General features: G+C 47.8%; 1 protein-coding gene across 2 annotated transcripts in view; it reads right to left on the bottom strand.

The window, feature by feature from the left end:
* The window catches only part of TECPR2 (tectonin beta-propeller repeat containing 2), a 626,110-nt gene that overhangs the window by 588,498 nt on the left and 14,673 nt on the right, over positions 1-22,939 (bottom strand). The gene's annotated exons all lie outside the window — the stretch shown is intronic.

Raw genomic sequence — 22,939 nt, 5'->3', positions numbered from 1 at the left:
GAATTTTCTACTTGATACACTTCAACATGAAAAGTCTCTCCTTGATTAAGGCATTCTCCTAAGACTTGGCTCTTCCTTCAAGCATGGAGATCTTCATAAGCAATTTGTTTCCAATTGTACTGGTCAGTTATGTTATGTTATGTTATGTTAATTTCGATTTATATAGCGCCAAATCACCGACAGGTCTCTTAGCGCTTGCTTTGGGAACCCGTCCTGGCTTTCCCTGCGAGATAACCCCTACTGAGCATCCCCAAGGTGAAGACCAGGCATCCCATCACGGTGGGGCCGTAGTGGAGATTAAGCAAACTATTGCCCAGAGTTGCAGAGTGTGAACCCATGATTCGAGTAGGTATCGAGGTGAGAATTATCGAGTCCGTGGACATTTTGAGCTCAAGACCCTGCCGCGTCGGGAATTGAACCCTGGTCCTGGGTCTGACCTCTGCATCAGGGTCTGCCTCCTCTAACCAGTGAGCCACACTTCTCCACCTCTTCTTACTTCTTTGGCTCACTTTATATAGCGTCAATGGACCTATGGTATTTGAGTGCTCTAAAAATAGATTTAACATACCATAACATCTGCTGAGCTTTCCTGTTTGTGCCCCTGTGTTTTCTTTCCTGTGTTGCTCCTTTACATCCTTTCTTGTGCTCTGCTGTGATTCACACCTGTGCTCCTCTGCCTTTATGCCCAATGACTAATCTACTTCCTCGTCCATGTACCTTTCTAGTCTGTGCCTACACCCTTGCCCTAGGCACTCTATTCTATGCATGCAAAGTGTGTCCCCAGATTAGCTTTCCTCCCGGTCTATCCTCCCCTCTTTGATTGACTGTGCCATCTTCCTGTGATCCACTCATGTCTGGCTTCTTTTATGGTATACATGCACTTGCTGGGGAATACTTTGAGTCACAGCAGTCGGTTTAAACTAACGTCACCCAAATGTCAGCTGGTCTCCAGGGTAACTTTTCCTCAGAAATCAAACACATCTCATCAACAGTCAAAGATATCAAAGTAGTCAAGAATTTCTGCCAAATACAGGTACTTTCACAGCACAGATGCAACGTGTCCGAGGTGGGCTGAACTGATACACGTTATGGAGCTGCCCTAGAATACATACATACTGGCACACAATAGGCAGACTGCTACATGCATGCACAGGCCGCGACATACCCTCTGAATGGACTGTACACCTACTGCACCACTTTAGGAGGACCCCGCCACAAAGGTAACCTCCAGGTTTCTGGACCTGGGGATAGTGGTTGCCAAGCGCCTTTTAACTAAACAGTGGAAAGCGAAGCACCCACCTCACGCGTGCGTGGTGTTGCTCGCTGCTAGCATGGGCTAAAGCGGAGGGGATTGCCATTCAGCAGGAAGAAATACTGGGACTGCGTAAAGAACTCATAGCAACCCAATGGGAGGGCTTCCTCCATGCACTACAGCAAGCAGAATAGGGAGGTCCTGAGGGGCGACCCGAGCAGGAGGAGTGCGAGCCAGTAACGGGAGCCACACAAACCACCAGGTAAAGGCCGTGATATTCCATGGACACATGCGAGCCAATTGACTGCCTACATAGAAGCGGACACCATGGACAGGGGGGACAACTGTTAGGTTGATCAGAAATTTCTAGGAAGACGCGTGCGGGGAGGCGGAGGGGGGATAAGTACACATAGACCGGTCAATGTTGTTGTTGTTTTCGTTTTTGGTTATATCATCTGTTCGGAAGCCCACAGTGAATGAACTGGAAGTACTTTTGTGGATCATCATCACGATCTTGCCGATACTCCAATGTAATTAGCTGTAATTCTATACAATATGTAACATTGGTCGAAGACCAGGGGCTATCCTTGATCCATTACGGAAGGAATTGTATGTTATCAACTGTACGCCTAACACATACGCAAAGAGAAATGTATGTCATAATGATGATTGATGGTTGTACCTGTATCATAGCCCAACCTCTTTTCCCTTTTTTCTCTTTTACTGTATAGACAGCTACCCAAACATTTGTTGCCTTTTATAAGAATGCAAAAAAATCAATAAAAACAGATTTAAACAAAAAAAAATTAAAGTAGTCAAGAATGAGTTTCTTACCTGAGGCTCAACCTAAGCCCTTTCTTGCCTCCGATTTTTCTGCTGTAAATCAGTGAACTTCAAGCATGGTATTTTACAGTATATGCAAAGAACGTCAGTGTGATGATGGATACATCTCTTTTGCCTTTGATGAGCGCATCAATACAGTGATCACCTTAAGTCTCGAAGGTCACTCCTCTTAAAAATCACCTCCAAACTTGAGGAGTACACTTCACTCCAGAAAACCTCAACTGTCTCCCTACCCAAAAAACTTCAATCTCTACCGTACTCAGGAAATTGACCTTTCTGAAACTCTATTACAACGACATACCAACCATCTTGAAATAGGGCCATCTGTTTGCACAATCTGCCAATTCAAAGTTCCTATTCTCACCCACAAGTCTGTAAATAACAAGCCCCCATTAAATCTCTGATCACATCCCCCCTCACCAAACCACAAGACAGTAACAACTATGCTCTTCGATGAAAAACCTGCTTAACACCCCAAACATCAATTGCTTCTGTTTCACTGGAACAAGATTCTCCGACTGAGGCTGGCCTGACTGTGCCTCAAAACCCAGGAGTCATCTAAAATATCTTCCCGTTCTGCAGTCACTTAACAAACTGACTTTTATCTAAAGCATGTAACTAGAAAACATGTTGCACCTCTCAACTCTCACCTACTGTCTCCTGGGGACTTTGTCCAGTCGTCTTCTGGCGACTTTGTGGCTTCAACAATATATAGAACTGATAAATGTCCCAAATAAAAGGATGCTGATTACATTAGTAAAGAACTTTCTTTAAAACATTAGATGCAAAATTAGATCCTAGAAATACCTGTATACAAAGTACCCATCCGGAATTGAAACTAAAAATAGGCTTTCCCCATAAAGATGTGGGTAGGTGTGGAAAGGAGCAGAGATCAGTAGGATGCCATAGAGGGGAGAATACTTTAAAATTAATCTGTTTGCAAAAAATATATTCTCTTTACTTTAGGCAAGATAAAAGCTGGCTTTTAGAGAAGACATTAAGAGAATCTGAGAAAATCAATTGGAAATGCTCAACTTGTCCTTCAGCTTCAACAAAGTGTAAAGTTGGAAGGTCCAAACACTATCATCTACGGGCACAAAATGGATCTAATAATTTGGCATAAGCTCACAAGCTCATTATGTACCATGCTTAAAGCCACCTGGCAAAGAGGTGGTGAAATAGTGAATAACTTGCGTAGGTAAGAAAGTATTATCGTCCCTGGCTTGACAGCATAAATGCACTGAAAACACATGTCTAACTTCTGTTACTTCTCTTGTTTCAAGAAATGCCAGTATCTTTTCACAAGTAGGAACCTTATCAGTCATCAATAAACATTTCTATGTGTGGGGAAGCGGAACCTCAGAATAAAAAGTATGGTCCTCATGGCTGAGCCTGCTGAAAGAGGAGGGGTGTGGTCTGTAGCACAAGATGGTAGTCGCCATCTTCTAATGCTCCCAAGCGAGCCCCAGCAATCCAATACCATCCTGCCCTGCAACCTCTTGATTTCCACACCATTGAGGCTCTTCTGAGCCTGTAGCCTAGCATGAACACTTGGGCTGACTTTGGTCTCAGTGCCACTAACGTCGAGGGGATGAGGACACCTCTGGATCGTGCATCAGTAATGGAGGCTGCACCAGACCCCCGGTGAAATGCCCACTGTTGTCTGAGTGGCTCACGTAGGTGACAGTGCAGGTTCTCTGGCACCTGTTGTCACAGGGGTTGCCTAAATGCACATGCCCCCGGTCTCGGGAATCGCTTGTGGCCGAGACAGGATCCTGCCTACAGGTAGGCAATTGCGACTGGGATCTTGATAGGGAGTGCCTGGGCCCTGTTGAGACCTGCAGAGCAGTTGGGCAGTTGGGCATTAGGAGTCTACTCCCTTTAAGCCCCTTGAACTGTACAGAGTGGATAAAGGGCCTGTAAGGGGGGGCAGGTCCACCAAAATTAGCACGCTTAACACGGGACAAGGGCAGACATGGGTAGACCATTTAAATTGTATGGAGGGGCCTACCGGCCGGTCTGGAGGACCTTAGTGCCCTTCTGCATTATCCTTACTCCAAGGTGGGCTTGAGCATGCACCAGCCACAAACAGGTACCCTGTTCGCCGGCCTTGTGCTGCATACCGATGAAGTTCCTGTGTCACCAAAATTGGTGCCTACTGCCCTGAGCCCCCACCAGATCTACAAGGTGTGACTGGTACCCATGTCGCTAAGTTTGTGGTTGTTCTACCGCAGAGCTGCAGCACCAGCAATTTCTGATGATTAACATCATGGGAACAATATCTGTCTTTTTGTGCTGCCCACCATGGGCAGGGCAGCAAATACAAGCTCCTGTCGCCTTGGGGGTTTGTGGCAGATTTCCATCACGGTGGAGTACCGGACTTGGGGTTGACCTGGTTGCTCACAGATAAGGACAAGATGATCCCGAAGAAGGGGAACATGGACAAGTACGTGAAGACCCTCAGCCACCAGGTGGAGGGGGGATTGGTGGGGGGAGTGTGGAGGAGTCCTCCCAGGCCGCCGCTGCTGTAGCAGAGCCTCAACTAATCACATCCAAGGAGCAGATCCTGCAGGCTAGCTTTTGAGAGAAAGATAGGAGAGGTGGGCGCAGACGTGACCATGCTGAGAGAGGACCTGCGCAATTAGGTTTACCAGGAGGCGCATGCTGAGGTGCTCATCCTTGAGTTGGATAACCCTGTGAAAGGCGCAGGAGTTGTGGCAAACCACCAGCAGCCTGACGCCCGTGCTGGGGATGCAGAGAGCCCCTCACACTGCAACAACTTGAGGTTTGTGTAATTACCTAAAGGGCAGAAGATGACATATACTGAGATTTTCACTGTATTTTAGTTGAGGAGTCTCCTCAGGGAAGATGCGATCACCCTATGATTTGTGATCGAGCAGGAGCATCAATCCCTCACACAAAGGCCGAAGCCTGGCACCTTCCCTCATTTGTTACTTGCTCCCTTCCTCAACTACCAACACAGAGACCTGGTGCTGCAAATAGCACAAGAAAAAAGGGAGGCAGACACAAATTTTCGATTATTCAGAATTAAATCAGGTTTGCCCAATCACAAACCCTTTGAGCACATAAAGCAGAAACTAGAGCAATTAACATGAAATACATGCTCTTGTGCCCAGCTAAATCCAAGGTGTGTTCACAGATTAAGGAGTTCTTCATTGGCCCACCCAAACAAGTGTGGCTGTAGACTGAGAAGCGACCCCTCAGTTCAAGAAACAGGAAGAGCATTCTGAGAACCAAGGGGTTTGCCTACGAGATTTGTTGAAGCCCAGGTTGCGTGCAAGTACAGCTGCATCCCACAAGGGAGGTGACAGGCAGAGGACAGAGTGTCATCAGAAATTAATCCCTAAGTGAATCATCAGTCTCTGAGCAACATGTGACAGCAGACCCCTGGATTCCTTAAGCGGTGAGCCCCGCATCAAGTCAAGTCAAGTCAATATATTTATATAGCGCGCTACATACCCAGAGGGTCTCAAGGCGCTTGAAGAGGGGTGGGGAATTACTTCTCGAATATCCAGGTTTTAAATTGCTTTCTGAATGCTAGGTGGTTTTGAGTGAGGCGAAGGTGCATGGGAAGTGAGTTCCAGGTTTTGGCCGCTAGGTAGGAGAATGATCTTCCTCCCATGGTGGTTTTGTTGACGCGGGGAACAGCAGCGAGGGCTTGGTTGGAAGAGCGCAGCTGGCGGGGGGGGGTGTAGAAGGAAAGAGGTGTATTGAGGCATTCGGGTCCAAGTTCGTAAAGAGCTTTGTGTGCGTGGGTGAGGAGGCGGAAAGTTATCCTCTTATTGACGGGGAGCCAGTGGAGGTTTTTCAGGTGACCAGAAATGTGTTCTTTACGCGGGATGTCTAAAATGAGTCTGGCTGATGCGTTCTGGATGCGTTGGAGTTTTTTCTGAAGTTTTGCGGTGGTACCAGCGTATAGGGTGTTTCCGTAGTCCAGGCGGCTTGTAGCCAGTGCGTGGGTGACCGTTTTTCTAGTTTCGATGGGGATCCAGCGAAATTTTTTTTGAGCATGCGAAGAATGTTGAAGCAAGATGAAGAGACGGCGTTGACTTGTCTGGTCATCGAGAGTGAGGAATCCAGGATGACTCCTAGATTCCGTGCGTGATCCGTCGGGATGGGTGCTTTTCCAAGGGCCTCTGGCCACCAAGTGTCGTCCCAGGCGGAGGGGGAGGTACCTAAGATAAGGACTTCTGTTTTGTCTGAATTCAGTTTCAGACGGCTATGCTTCATCCATTCGGCTACCTCTTTCATTCCTTCATGTAGGTTGGTTTTGGCGATGTTTGGGTCTTTGGTGAGTGAGAGGATCAGTTGAGTGTCATCAGCGTAGGAGATGAAGTTGAGGTTGTGTTGGCGTGCGATGGTCGCGAGGGGGCTCATGTATACGTTGAAGAGGGTGGGGCTGAGAGAAGATCCTTGTGGCACGCCGCAGAGGACTTCAGTGGCCTCTGACTTGAATGGTGGGAGGCGTACTCTCTGAGTTCTTCCGGCAAGGAATGAGGTGATCCATTCCAGTGCTTTTCCTTGGATTCCGATGTTTCTGAGTCGTTGTAACAGGGTGTTATGACAGACTGTGTCGAAGGCTGCGGAGAGGTCGAGGAGGATGAGGGCGACTGTGTCTCCATTATCCAGTAGAGTTCGGATGTCGTCTGTTGCTGCGATGAGTGCGGTCTCAGTACTGTGTTTGGCTCGGAAGCCGGACTGTGAGGAGTCGAGGGATTTGTTGGCTTCGAGGAAGGCGGCGAGCTGGTTGTTGACAGCTTTCTCGATGACTTTGGCCGGGAATGGAAGGAGCGAGATGGGGCGGTAGTTTTTGAGTTCGGTGGGGTCAGCTGTGGGTTTTTTCAGAAGGGTGCTGAGTTCGGCGTGTTTCCAGCTTTCTGGGAAGGTGCCGGAGTTGAGGGAGCAGTTGATGACGTCTCGGAGGTGTGGTGCTATGATGGAGTCTGCTTTGTTGAAGATGTGGTGAGGGCATGGGTCTGTGGGGGATCCTGAGTGGATGGAGTTCATTAGGCGGATGGTGTCCTCAGTGGAGATTGGGTTCCAGTCATTAAGGATATTCAAGGGGGTGAAGGTACGGCAGAGGGTTGGGTGGGTTGGTCTTCGGGTTGGTTGTCGAAGCTGTTGTGGATGTCTGCGATTTTGTCGTGGAAGAATGAAGCTAGTGAGTCGCAAAGGGTTTGAGAGGGGGTGATGTCGTTGGAGTTGGCAGTGGGATTGGTAAACTCTTTGACGATGTTGAATAATTCCTTGCTGTTGTGGGCGTTTTTGTCTAGTCGGTCTTTAAATGCGGTTTTCCTGGCAGTCCGGATCAATTGGTGGTGTATGCGGGTGGCGTTTTTGAAGGCGTCCCTGGTGTTGGTGTTTGGGTCTTTTTTCCAGGCCTTCTCAAGGGAGTGACAGAGTTTCTTGGATTTCTTAAGATCCTTAAGACACTCCATCCTTGGAGTATAGGACGACATGCCCGCAGCCACTGTAGGGAGGTGTGATGTGGTCAGGGCGCTCGTCATCACCTACTGAATGCCATGGGCACACTAGGGGCCGATCTGCATTAGGCCTGCATTACTAGCAATGCAGGACAATCTTGATGGTTAGATGGTTGTTTCACGTGCTCAAGAGCAGATGAGCAGATCACAGGCAGCTTTATTCGTTTTCGTGATACATGGGTATTGTAGTTAGTGCCAACTTTCCTTTTAAATATACTTTTTAGGTTGGCAGGTGCTTCTTGGTAGGAAGTATAGAGTGGGCGTAGTTGTATGGCGATGGGTGTCATCATAGTTAGCTTTAGAGTTCCAGGACGTGGGCACACAAAGCTTATCGAATACGCCGAAGATGCTACAGATCTGGTTGCATGGTCCCTACCTCATAATGACGAAGAATGTTAATGACAGGGCTTCGGGGACGCAATTCATAAAAGAGCATGCCTCAGGGATTCCTCTAAAAGAGACTCGCTTATGGAGTACAGAGTGCAGCTCCTTTGGCTTTAGAGGGATTGCCATCTCTTACACAAGTCTTCTCCCTTGGCTCTTTCCAGTCTGAACTGATGACCTGGGTAGGTTTGTCATAATAACAGGCATGTTTGATGGTCTTGCGTGGCCAATTCGGAGTGTGTATATTCACCCTCTAACCTAACTATAGCACTTTCTGAGCAGTAAATGAGTAGTTAGAGTCTCCCATGGGTATGACAGAGGTGGGTGGCGACCTTATCGCGGGCATGAACGTGTCCCTAGACGTGAGCAGCCTCTCTCCATCTCCAAATTCCACGCCAAGTGGGCAGACTCAGTGAGCACACCAGCGACAAACAATATACTTCATTACTCTGCACATCAACACTGTTTCTCCAAGCAGAATTTTCTGTTCAACCCTCCAGCCAAGCTGGGAGTGACTCATAATGCAAAGATATTGGCGTGAAGGCTCTCTGACCATTCCCCTGCAACAATGCAGATTCACCGCCCTGACATCGGGCACAGGGCATATGACCTTTAAATGCTTGGAGACTAAAAGATGACTTTCTCGCGGACTGACTACTGGGGGTGGGAGGCAGAGGAACACTTCTGACTCAACATGAATTCAGTCTCATCTCCAGCTAATGTCTGGGAGGCCTACAAGGCTATTATCATGTGGGAGCTCATGTGCCTGTTCCTAGTACTGAAAAAGAATAGAGACAGGGTGCAAGATATACAGTTCCTAGAAGAGCAAACTGGATAGCTTGAAAACTAGCTGATAGTGGCATAGAACCTGACACCCCCACGCAACTCAAACTCATCCGAGCATTATTGAGAACAAAAATGTTCAACACACCGAGGTGACGTGGACAATGTCTCAATACAGAGTCTACAAGCTTGACAACAAAGCAGGCTAGGTATTGTACTGGCTTGCTAGCAAGGAGTCGGAATCCAGAATTATTCAACAGACAAATTATATTGTTACACTTGGGCTCTCTGGCGATTGCAACCTTATTTTCAGCATTATACACAGACATCTACCACACACATACCCCCACCCCTGAAAACACAACACCGCATTGCAGCAGGCCTCCCTCTGGGGTTACTGCTGAACTCAAATTTGGTCGACTTGAAACTTACCATTACTGCAGTAGAGATCCAGACAACCACTGTGGGTTTGCCCTATTGTAAAAAGACCTATCCTCATGGCTTCCTACCTGAACTGCTTAAAAAGTATATTTCTCTCATCACACCGCACCGGCTGACAATGTTCAGAGAGGGGGAATGCAAGACCTCGCTTCCCATGACCTCAGTGCTGCTACCATATCACTCATCTTAAAGCCTGACAAACCAATAAACAAATGACAGCATACTGCCCGATTTTGCCAATTAATATTGGGGCCATGATTCTCGCCAGCAGATTAGTGAAAGACATACGCTCATAGTTACACAATGGTAAAAATAGCTTTATACCAAGCAGGAGCTCCCGACACTGCTGCGCTGGTCCTCTTTGAAAGGTGTTTCAATTTAGATTACTAACCTTTCATGTTTCAAGTGCGCCGCAGAATGTACTATGGCCCTCGATTCTTTACCTGTATTGCTACATTATACGACTCCCCTTGGGCCCAGCTGTGTACCTCTCCATTTAGAGAGGTATATGCCAGGGCTATGTCCTCCTTGCCATGACCATGGAGCATCGGGTGAAGTGAATCGGGGTAGATGTCCAATTTATGGGCTTTTGTTGGGAATTTGTGAGCAAAGACATGGGTTGCTATATACGCTAGTGATGTGCTGCTCTACATGCATTGGCCAAATTCATGCACTGCCTAGGATGACCCAGATGTTACAGACCTTTAAGGAGGCATTGGGCCTAAAGGCGATTTAGCGAATGTCAATGTACATGTGTGTCACAGACGCTACTCCAGTTGGCCAGGCATGCACCCATCTCAAAATTAGTTGAAGACCAATTTGCACACCTTGGTATTAAAGTAACTTTAGATCAGAAGAAGAGTTAGGAGTTGAACATTGAGCCCCTGCTTCCTTGTATGATGATGGAAACTGAAGCGGTGGTCTTCTCTCCCCTACTCTATAATGGTTAGGTTGAACTTATTCAAAATGATGTCCCTCCACCAATAGCTCTGCACACTACAAAACTACCCTTGTATTATTCAGGATAGCTTCTTCGTGGAATTACAATCCATGGTCTCCAAATTTCTAGGGCGGGTAAGGAACTCAGGATTACTTTTTGCTGGGTACTGTGGACATTCATCTATAGTATACTATCTAGATTCCCAGATTCTCCCCAGAAATGAAAGGCTGTTTGGCAACAGACAAAACCCAGCAAAGCGGCTGGAGCTCAGTTTGTTAGAGAACCATAGGATACATCCATTATTATTATACAGATCACCAACCTACCCTTCCTATGCTGGCACAATGCATTGAAACACTGTAAACCAAAGGGGTAAACTGACTAAAGAGATCCACACTCTGGCACTGGACATGGTTAGCATTTGTAACTAAGCTCCGGAACTTCCAGACCTGGGACTTAACAGGAATATAAAATTTAGGAGTCACCTGGACGAGCACTCACATCAAATCCTTTGAACAACTAGCAAATGAGTTTGAGCTGCACCATAGGCAGTTCTTTACATATTTGTAACTATATTATGCTCAGGAACCCTAAAAAACGGCCCGACACAGGTCCTGGAGTTCAATCCTTTGAAACGCAAAATAGCAATGGAACCAGTGCTCTGCAAAGGAATTTCTAGAGTGAACAGGTCTGTCGTTTGTAACACACCTAATTGGTTGAGAAAGATGAGGAGTAATTGTGAACTAGATCTCGGTGATACAGAAGACTACGAATGGCAGGATACAAAATGGAAACTCGCACTTTACTATCTCATCAAGACTCGGACTAATCCAGGATTACTACTTTCACAGGGTATATTACAACCCTGAAAAGTTGTAGAAAATGAGCAGCACACCGGACCGTTTGGTCTTAGATGCAAAGTGGCCGACAGAACTTCTTACCACACTGTATGGGCTTGTCTAAAGATTCATACCTATTGGCAATAGATATATTTAAGGATGAATAGAGCCCTCAGGAGGTCCATTCACTTAAACCCCAAGGTGGCTTTAAAGAGGATGATTGAAAATGGGGGTGACTCCAGATCGACTCGTATCCGGTTGGGTATGGAGCTCCTGATCACCAGACATGATAGATCATGCCACTGGAGGAGTAGCGATTGTCTCTCACTTGTGTCTCGCTTGACAATTGGACCAGGGGAATGTATTTCTGCACCAAAGTGGATGAGATGATTTCTAAATGGCAAGGGTACGTCAATAAATACAAGAGGGTCTGGAGTCCACAGTGGCACCACACCCAGTATTCATAACCATTTACATTAATGTAAATATCATAATATACACCTTAGGTCTCCTTTCTTTGTGACACGTCATTGGAAACTGTTGTTATCAAGTTTAAACATGTGTGCCATCTGCCCGATTGTCATGCATTGTTTGTTGCTATTGGTAAAAACCCAATAAAAAGTGTTGTTAGAACAAGCATTTGCAAAGCCGATAGATCTTGCCTATGTGAGATTTAAGGGCTTTGCTAATGTTTTTAGCTATGTTGCAAATGGCTGAAACGCCTGTGTAATTGCTGAAGCCACTGCTGGGAGAGGGAGCGGGACAGGAATCCAGGTCCCAGGCTCCTTTGCAGCAATTCCGCCGCTGACGCCCGCACCACGCGTCTGGAGGTGCTTTGAAGACTCAGGAGGGCTCACGCAGTGGGGGCGCCCATGTAATTGCTGAAGCCACAGCTGGGAGCGGGGCAGGACACCAGGTCCCAGGCTCCTTTGCGGCAATTCCGACGCCCACACCACGTGCCTGAAGGCGATTTAAAGACTCAGGAGGGCTCCCACAGCGCAGGACATGCGTGGGCGGGCCCATCTGCACCAGGCAGAGGCCGGGCTGGGCAACCCCTCTTTCGTGTTGAAGCCAACATGGGTAAGGGCAAACTCCCTTGTTCATATGACCTGTTAAAGACGAAAGCAAAGGTACCTCGTAATTGTGCTTCCATTATGTCCTACCTAACAACTGCTGTGGGTGCTATGTGGAGAAGTGTGGCTCAATGATTAGAGCGGCAGACCCTGATGCAGAGGTCTAGCCCGGGACCAGTGTTCCATTCCCCGCCTCGGCGGGTCTTGGGCAAAAAAATTCCACGGACCTGATAATTCTCGCCTCGGTGCCTATTCCAATCATGGAGTCCCACTCTGCAACTCTGGGCAATAGCTTGCTTAATCTCCACAACGGCCCCCACAACGCTAAGGATGCCTGGCCTCCACCTTGGGGGTGCCGAGGAGTGGACGCCACACAGGGAAAGCCAGGATGGGTTCCACAGCGGTATTCGTACAAGCGCCTTGAGACCCTTGCAGGTGAGTAGTGCGCTATACAAGTATTAATTTATATTTACAACTGAGATTCATAATGTAGAAGCGCAGTTGGTTATGGGAATTGAGACAGTCTCTAGCAGTACCCCACCATTGGCAGCCCCGTAGGAACAGATGCCGCTGCTGACCCTATAACGGGGGCTTGTGACTCTATTCAGGCAAATGAAATTATGTTGTACTCATGTCAGGAACAACAACCTGGAGTTGGTGGAAGTCTGGATATGAATACACTTATGGAATCGATCACAGCCCCTACTAAGAAAAAGAGGAAGAAGAGTGTAAAGGCAGGATCGAATAAAAAGGAACGGGTTATTCAGGAGGAGTTTAGAAGTCATCGAACTTCAGAGGAGCGACTGCTTTCATATCCTAATACTACAGCCATGGACTTAATTTTAACTCACATTTACACTCTTTTTGGGACACTTAGGGAAGAGTTAATCAATTGTGTGAAATTTGGGGTAGATTGCACTATGAAGAAGTTATCCTGCTTAGAGAGAAAATTGGATGATGTGACTGGTTTTAATACTACCCCCAGGGAGAAGGGTGGAAATGTAATGTGCAGTAAATCATCCAGTATCAATAATATACAACATGCAGATAAGGTGACACCTTCGGGGGAGATTGTCTTAGTACTTCTTACTTAGGGCCCTGGAAGACCAATGAGCTTTCCTCAGAACCCAATGGAGGCCTAAAACAAGGCTTATGGCAGGATCTGGCAAATTACAAGTGTCTAACATTTACCTCCTGAGGCTACACCATTGGTGACAGTTTTAACAGGGGTACCCCCCTCTTAAGGAAAATGGTAGGAAATCAACCAAAGAGCTTATTCGTAAAGTCAAATTTTGGTGTACAACACACTCTGAAGGAGGGTCTAAAGCATCATCATATATTTTAATGGCTAGGCGGGTTGGATGGGTTGGTCACCGTCCTCAACAAAAAGAGGGAGATTGTGTTGTTATTAATTTTGACTGGAGAGATGTTGCGGGCTGGAATTTTCAGGGAATCCATCACTGTGGTCAAGGGGGAATTACTGCATTACCTTTGGGTTTTTATTACCTGCCAAAAACGGCTGTGCTGGCAAATAACCAAATTCCTCTCTTAAGACAACCACCAGGAGTAGGAAGGAAGGAGCTGGGTGCTAGATCTAAGCCCAGTGGTGGTCATCTCTCTCAGACGAAGATGTGTTGGCATTCCATTGCTCAGATACCTCTGGTGGATGTCGCAAGAGAAAGCGCAGTCAACAGTAGGTTGGAATTAGTAAATAGATTCACCCCGTTTTTTTTTTGTGTTCAAATCTGTTTTTATTGATTTTAGTTTACCAAGTACAACAGGCGGTATATATATGCAGGTTTACAGCCATACATGAGGTCCTTCATCTATAGCGGGGCATGTGCTGCCCTTCGGGTTGGCATGTATACAGCCAAATCTGACATGCTAAGGGCATCACTTGCACAGGAGCGAGATTAGTGCATGTTACAGATTATATGCAATACAGCTCAGTAGTAATGTGTTAACGTCCTGCAATATATAAAGTCTATCCCTGTTCATTCACAAAGAACAAAGAAAACCATAACAACAGCAGCATTAGCTGGTGTATATACATTGAACTTCCTCATCCCCACCCACGCTACCCGCCTCCAGTGCTCACTATCCACTTAGTGATTGTGTCTGTGCACCAGATACAACTACTTCTGCTTGGAGTCACGACCGATGGGTAGAGCCTAGCTGGAATATCGCGGCAGTGTGTTAGTGGAAGGCACGTCCCCCCCTCGTGTGTCAGCACCATTTCTCTCGGGGCTCCACTCCGACCCCTCCTTCTCCGTTTGTTGCAGCGTGCAGAGCATTCTTTCCCAATTGCTCGCTATGGGTTCTTTCCGCAGCCGCAGTGTTTCTTCCCTCCGTATGGCGAACCCTCCGAGTTAGCCCATGCCAATAGCGAAAAGCACGAGGCCCGCGCATGCAGTGGGTCTCGCGCCTTCCACCACTTTGTTATAAGACGCTTCGCATCCACCAGCCCCAGATCCAGGAACTGGGACGTCACCTATTCAGCGAGGATTCTCTTGAAGTGATGTAGCATATGCACCGGCCACTCCAGGGGTACAGTTTGGCCTGTGCAGACATGTAACAGTCTGTTAATTGTGTGCCAGTATGCATCTAGCCTAGGGCAAGTCCATAACATGTGCAACAACTCCGCCCCTTGTTCCCCACAACAGGGGAATGTCGCATCACTGCATTTAAAGTACCTGGTGATTAGCGCAGGCGTGAGATATACCCTATGAACATCTGTATTTGGCGGAACCTCATATTTCTGGGAACACGCACCGGACTTTTGAGTATCCTCTCCCACTCCTTATCCGCTAGTTGCGCCCCAAATCTAGTTCCCATGTGTGGCGGAGTGGGTCTAGGTTGATTGCCGTGTGGGTGCAGAGCGATGCCGCGAACCAGCAGACAGGGTGCCGACCTCTCCCCATAACGTGCAGACACTGTATGGTTAGGTGCTGATTGGGCTCCGTGGTCATATCCCCCATTTGGCGGTCAGTTTCGCCACTAAAGAGCGGCGCGCTAGGACCTTCCCTGGTGCCTCTTCCGCCACCAAGGATTCATATGGCATGAGCGTGCCGTCTCCATATAGATCTCCGAGGGTTAGTATATCAGCTTTGCGCCATTCTGCAATTGTAATAGACTAGCGGTATTGCGGGGGTATATGGAACAACAGCCCTGGTGAGATACAGAACCCTTCGATTGCATTTGTACGCCACTGCTAATAGGAGCGGCGTCGGCGGCGTAGCAGTGGCAGCAGGGTGGAAAAGTCTGGTTATTTGCTAAAGCGTGTAGGGCGGCATCGTGGTTGCCGTGTCCTCCCGACCCCGGTCCGCAAGCTAGTGGCTATCTATTGCAATTGAGCTGCAAGGTAGTAGTGTTCAAAACAGGGTGCCGCTAGGTCCCCCCTTGTCAGCCGGCAGATACAGCTTCACTAATGCCAGTCTATGCCGAGCGTTGCCCCAGATAAAGTTTCTCATCAAAATTTAGAGAGTACAGTGAAAAAGGTTGAGGTACATATAAGGCAAATTAGCGAAGTAGTACAGGAGTCGGGGAAGCATGACCATTTAGGCTAGAGCAACCCTGCCAGGCAGTGTGCTCCAGAAGCGTACCTGCGATTTGATCACCGTTACTGTCACAATCGGCTCCTCCTCGGGATCAGGGTGATGCTGAAAGGGGCCCACCTCCTGATTTCCCCACACTCTGACAAAAACAATAACACAGAGCGTAGAGGTAATCAAGCGAGGGATAAGTCAGGGAAGGGTAAGGGAAGGAACAGCAGCGGAAGGGATAGCCCAATAATCAGGAGGTGACCTCTGCCTCTCTGTTTCATAGATAATTCTCTATACGATTTGCTTCCCTTATCTCACTTCCCCGGAAATTATAAGAACTCTCTCCAGTAACCCAGAGCTGGAAATCCTCATCAATGAATAAAAGTCCGTTCAAGGCACTGGAGGGTAAGGATTCAGTAAAGTCAATAGAACGATACCAGTTCATCCAAGGATAGAACAAAAATACACACCAAATAGTATTCCTAGCTGGACCCAACTAAATATGGAACACTAAAAAACGATTAGAAATAGATCCAACCCCCTCCGAGGCTTACCAGCTTGTAGAGTGATTTGATATGCACCTTTAGTGTCTTGTAGCCAATGCGATATGTTAGTCAATATACCAATCCACTGTATTTGCACTCCCTGCAACAACTGGTCTCCTCTGAACGAGGCTAACGGAAATGCCAAAAAACAGGAGCTGGGATTCCTTCCGCGTACAAAGTCCAAGCCAACAGATCTCCGTTAAGAACACAGAAGCATAGTACACTTCCTCGCGGCAGCCGCACGCGATAAGGGTGGAGGATCGGGAAATGGAAGGACTTCCCTCTGCCAGTAATCCCAAAACAAACGTGTCTCCGCCGAGAATACGCAAATCCTTCCTCGCGGCAGCCGCACGCGGGAAGAAAGGACTGAAAACAACGTTCGATTTCCGACGTCTCGTCCAAGGCGGTTAATCTTGCATCAGGAACGCCTTTGAGGTCTCAACGCTTCCTTTACTCGAATTCCGAACAATAGTTCCTCAACAAGGAACCCACAACGAAACAAACAAGGTTCAGAATAGTAATCTCTTACAGCGCGCCCTGGTGAACGCTGGGAATATAAGGGGTTTGACTCCGCCCTCCCCTTAGCATTCTGGGAGTCGTAGTCATGCAGGCGCAATTAGACAGATCATGACAGTTACAGCCTTTCCCAGGTTTCCATCGAGCTGGTCTTTTGGCTGGCTGTATATCTGTATCCCCTGGTAGCGGAAGGTACACTCTCTCCACTGCACTTGCGTACCACTAGGAGTGTACACAGGGTCTAGGTTGCCCTCCCCAAATCCATAGATGCAGGACTTGCCAGCATTCACTCTGAGTCCCGAAACAGTGCCAAAGGTCTGCAGTATGTGTGCCAGCCGATCAGGTATGTTCCCTACGTCCACCACATACACCATCAGGTCGACTGCATACAGTGACACTTGATGCATCGCATCCCCCAATGATATTCCATCCCCCCAATGTTGCGCGTATCGCCACCCCACAGGCTCTATCGCCAGCGCAAATAGCAGAGGGGATAAGGGACTCCCCTATCTGGTACCCCTATCACACTGGTATAGCATCGGAGACATATGAGCCCAACCGTACTCGGACTGTGGGGTTTTTGTACAAGAGATCAACCATCTGAAGGAACCCCGCGCCCAGGCCGTACCTCAGCAGCACCGCCGTCAGGTAGCTCCATTCTAAGCTATCAAATGCTTTTTCGAGGTCCAGGATGAGACATCTCGCCCTAGGTCACTCCCATCCTGCTTCGGTTGCCACTCTGAAGTACCTACAGAGGTTCAGCGATGTGCACCATGCGGGTACAAAACCATTTTGGTCAGAGTGAACCAAGTGGGGGACCACCGATGCTAATCTTTCCGCCAATACTTAGGCGAGAATTTTATAGTCTACATTTAGTAGCGCCAAGGGTCGATATGACCCCAGGGCTGTGGGGTCTCTGTCTGGCAGGGAGACCAGATATGCTTCCCGCATCGAGGGGGGTAGTGTGCATTCCTCCAGTGCCGTGGTGTATAGCGCGTGGAGATGTTGCACCAATAATTCACGGTATGCTTTATAGTATTCGGCTGGCAGTCTGTCTGGTCCGGGCGTTTTCCCGGATACCATGGATTTTATCGCCTCCCCAATCTCCTCCAAGGACAGTGGCTTGTCAAGTTCGTCCGTATGTGCCTCCGAGGCCGTGGGCAATTGGACAGAGTCCAAAAATCCCTCCAAAACATGTCTAGGGCCACTCCCTCTAGATCTGTAGAGTTGGGCATAGTGGTCAGTCATTGAGTTATGTATCTCCCGCTGTGTATAGACCAGGGTCCCCTCTATTGTGAGTATTGCTCCTATCGGGGCATGGCTGCCTTCTTGTAGCCAAGCGAGTAATCGGCCCGCCCTGTCGGCCTTAGTGTGCGTTCGGGCTGTATGGGCCGTGTAATTATGGCACCTCAGGCACTCCAGCAGCTCCACATGTTGGATGCAAAGCTCCTCCAGTCGGCCCGAGTGTCTACCACTCCCCTCTCCTTATCGTTCATATTGTAGCATCTTGGATTCCAACTGTGTGAGCGAGGTCGATAGGTACTTGTGTATATTCCATGTGGCCCCTAAACAGTGTCCCCTGGTCGCCACTTTGTGGGCATCCCACTCTACCAGAGCATTGCTTGCCGTCCCCTCATTATTGTCAAAATACGTAAGGATTGCAGTCCCCAGCGATGAGCGAAACTCTGGGTCCTCCAACGCACTCGGCTGGAGTAGGCAGGTGGGCACTGGGGGCCGGCCTGCCTCCCAACTGAGCTGGAGCTACAAAGGATTATGATCGGAGTGTGTCCGTCCCAGATACTTTGATTTCACAACCAGCGGGAGCAAGGATGGGGAACCTACCAGCCTATCCAGCCGCACATGGAGATCATGCATTGCAGAGTAATATGAGTATATTTGCTCAGTTGGTTTGAGGACGCGCCATATGTCTTCTAGTGCCCAATTCGAGAGCCAGTCCCTAAGTGCTTGGGCATTTGACACCGTAACTATCGGGGTGTACATCAAAACTTCTGTAACATATATGAATTTTTAACTGGTCCAGTATGGTGCCTGGTGGGTGCGCACGCTGGAGGTGATTTGTCCTTACTGCCTTCCCCTATTGTTCCCAGTGTGCTTAGGAGATGCATCAACGTGTTGAGTGTCTAGGGCAGAGCGCAGGTCAAGTGTGGGTCGCAACGGAGTGCCACTATCCTCTAGCCATCGCGGAGCGACTTCCGGTGCAGTCAGACTGCCGCACAGCCGTCCCCAACTATCTCGCAAGGCAGCGCGTGTCCCAGTTTACGTCTTAGCTGCACTTTTGTAGTGTGGCGCGCACAAATAATGTGGAAAGAAACAAGTGAACGAAGCACTGCTTGCGTAGGTTGACTAGGATTGAGTCCAGTGCAGCTTTACGGGATCATATGATGCCATCAGCAGTCTGTGGGGTTACCCTTGGCAGGTTCATGTCTTCTGATATTGTAGTAGAAGGGGATGATGGGCCGCTAGTTCCTGATGGGTCATGCATGAAGACGTCCCCAAGGTCACTACCATGTGCAGTTCCGAGGGTTGCCACCGCCTCTAAGATATTCTGCCGCTCCATCCTGATTTTCTCTGGACTTGGCGCTGCATGACTTGACCGTGCAGCTCGAGTTGTCCCGCGTCGTCTCCGCCTCCTTTCTGTCAAGCTGCCAGCGGTTGGGTCCGGAGGGCGTGCTCCTGTCCACATCCCCGATTCCTCCAGCCAGTCCCACGCCTCTGCGGGGGAATTGAAGAAGCGGGTCCCCTCTTTTGTTACCACTCGCAGCTTGGTGGGGAATAGTAGGGAGTAGGGCAGCCCCAGTTCCCAGAGTTGATGTTTTATTGCTGTGTAGTTACAGCTGCGCCGCTGCACAAGTCTGGTGTAGTCTGGAAAGAACATGACTTGACTACCGCCCACTTTCAGGTCCCCCAACTTCCAGGTTTCATGTAGCACCACTTCTCGGTCTCTGTAGTTGAGGAGTTTGAAGAGGAACGGGTGGTACCTGGTGCCCGGTTGGGGTTTCTGCGCCGGCACCCGGTGCACCCTCTTCACTATGAATTGTGGTGACAATGTCCCCTGAGGCAACAGGTCTCCCAGACTACATCACAAGTTTTTATTGTTTGATTAGTTAAAATCATGACAAAGACCCCCATAGAAAAAGGAATAAAAAGCTGCCTAGGCGAATAGCATTATCGTGCAATAAAAGGATTGATATACGTCACTATTTTATATTACAAGAAGTACATGGCAATAAAATTCAATTATTAAAAATATTACTTTAACGATTTTAAAACTCGAGTAGCAAAATTAACAAAATATACCCTTTGAAAAGGATGTGAGGGTGATTTAACGTGAATTTGTATTTAGTCTACGTCAGCTTGCAATAGGAGACTATTGACAAATTTCATGAATTTAACTCCTCGACAAGCCAGGATACACGACGAGCCCTCCAACCAGCGTATCACTGCTTGTCTGCTGGACCGGATGTTCAGTTCATTAAAAATGGATTTTAAATATTGTCTCCTTTGGATTTGGATGGCTGGACAGGTGCATAATAGATGGATTAGGGTTTCTTTTTTGAATCCACATAGTCGACAGGATTCTGAATTGAAAGCTGGTTTCCATGAGGGGTATAGGTCCTTAGAGTCATGCACGCCCATTCTAAACTTTATGAAGCTCGTTTTTAGATAAGAGCTGAAATGGGCGGATAAATAAGCTAGTGGCTTTGAAAACCTGTACGAGTTTATAACTGTCCATCCGTGCCGCCTCCTGGTGAGTGCCATTTTGTCCTCCAGTAAAGATTTCTTTTTGGCTGCGACATTTATTATTTTGATGAAAGTTCCTCCATCCATCCCTTTGTCTCACACTGATTGTAAATCCATCTTGACCAGAGAGTTACTCAGGAAACTGCCCCAGGAGTTTGGCATTTCCTGCTCCCTCTGAGACTTGATTTCATCCCAGCATAGGCTGTTCAAAGTGCCCGGGTCAGAGGAGCGGAGAGTGTGGCAGAGTTTTATAAAGCTACTCATTCCCCTGTACTTCTGATGCTGGAGGCCGAATTCCAATATGACCTGGGCGGGCGAGGCACATTTCGGCAGATCAAAGACAGCTTTGTATATTTTTGACTGCAACTCATTCAATAGATGAGAGTCTTTGCCACACCAAGGGGCCAAACCATAGGACAAACTGGGTTGGATTTGGGCGGCCATTACTTTTAGCAAGTGGGAATAGTTTGGGCAGTCCATTTTTTTACGTATTAGTCTATAAGCATAGATCAGTGATTGTGCCTTAGCTTTGAGTGCCAGTTTATGTTCTTTATGAGTTGTGCCCTGCCCGATTATTATGCCCAGGTATTTGTATGAGCTGTTTTCTTCAACATTAACCCCGTTGACCATCCATTTGAACTTTGATTTTTTGCTATCGACTAGGCGGACGATTTTTGTTTTCTCTTTATTTAGCTCCAGCTGTTCCTCTTCCAAGTAGTATACTAGATTGTTTCTTGATCTCTGTAACCCAACTGGGGTTTGGCTCAGCAAGACTATATCGTCCGCGTATTGTAGGATAGCAACTGGTTCGTTGGCCAGTTTCGGGTGGTGACAATCTGGTTTTTCTATGTATGGAGATGTCAGATAAGAACAGGTTGAAAAGGCTGGGGGCAAGGACACAGCCTTGTTCCAGGCCGATTTGTGTGTAGATGCTTGCGGTGGTACTCAAACCATCACCCAGCTTGACTCTTGCGCAGGTGTCAGTATACAAAGAGATAATGGCATTAAGCAGTATGATCGGCAAGCCCCATCTGTTGAGCGTTTTCCATAACTGACTCCTGCTCACTCTGTCAAATGCGGATTTATTATCTACAAAGCAGGCGAACAGGCGGAGTTTCCTTTTTTGAGCTTTTTCCGTCAAAAGTGCTAGAGTGGCATGGTTGAATATAGTACCCATACCTTGCCTAAATCCTGTCCGGAATTTAGGAATAATGTTTTTTTCCTCCATCCAACCTTGCAACTGGATTAGCAGGCACGAAGCATACAATTTTGCTACAACGTCTATCAGTGAGATTAGTCTATAGTTTCCTGTCTTACAGTGATCTCCCTTTTTGAATATGGGGTCGATGATGGTCCCCCTCCAGGAAGCCGGGATGTTGGACTGAATATAAATCTCATTGAAGAGTGAGGTGAGGATGGAAGACCACAGCTCTGGATTATACTTAAAAATTGATTTAGGAATGCCAATTGGCCCGGCCGCTCCGTCAGACTTTAGTTTCACTATAAGGCCACTTAGCTCTTTCACGTTTGTCAGAGAGTTTGGCTCGTTGATAAGTGAATTTAATTGAGATGTGCTGCCTTCTGCAGGGGCCGGAGTCGGGGAGGCTTGAATTTCATTCTGTTCGAGGTCTAGCCCGTGGGGCTTTTGTTCGGTGCTCGTCTCAGACTTGTTAAACAGGGTTTTCACGTGGGCAATCCATATATCAGCACCAATTCCTGCTTCTTGACGAAGTATTGGGCCAGATGTTAAAGTATTTACTATGCCCCAGAAGTCGCTACTGTTGGACTTTTTACTGGCATATAATAATTGCAGCCACATGGACCCTTTATGTGCTGTTTTTGCTCTTTCCAGGTTCCTCCTATACGTGCGCCTTAGAGCGTGCAACTTTGTTTTTTCTTGTTTTGGACCCTTTTTTCCTGCTCGAGTCGCACTTCTCTCGCGATCTCTCTTTTTTGCATTCTGAGGTCTTGGTTGAACCACGGGTCCCTTCTGGTGATTTTAGTTGAAATCTGTCCCGTGGAAGCTGGAAATTTAAAGACCAAAAACTGGGTCAGCCGCTCCCAGAGGCTTACGTGGGCGTACTCTAGTAGTGAGCCTTGGTTTTCCTGGAAAACCTTGACTGTCTCCTGAATGGATTGGGCGGCCACTCCTCGCCATTTTAGCTTACGAAGATTGAACGTTTCAGGCGGCTGCATGATGGTATTGATTTTTTGAGCGCTTTTTACTTTGTTCTTCAAGTTCAGAGTGAGCGGGAGGTGGTCACTTTCGGCTTGTGGGATAATTCTGAAGTTATTAATTTGTGAAAGCAGGTTATTGCTGATAATTATGAAGTCTATTGTTGAGGCGACTTTTCTGCTCAGATATGTTGCGGCGGCTGGCGAATCCCTCGGAGCTTTGCAGTTCATGATTGTCATGTCGAGGGCCGCTAGTTTACACACAAGCTCGGTCGCACCCTGGGAGGATTTACTATTACTTCCCCGTTGAGTCGTTAGAAGGTTGCTGTTAAAATCACCT

Source organism: Lissotriton vulgaris, chromosome 9 (assembly GCF_964263255.1).
Source record: "Lissotriton vulgaris chromosome 9, aLisVul1.2, whole genome shotgun sequence".
NCBI classification, from domain to species: Eukaryota; Metazoa; Chordata; class Amphibia; order Caudata; family Salamandridae; genus Lissotriton; species Lissotriton vulgaris.
Note: the sequence above shows the minus strand (reverse complement) of the source record. Positions and strands in the feature narration are given on the sequence as shown.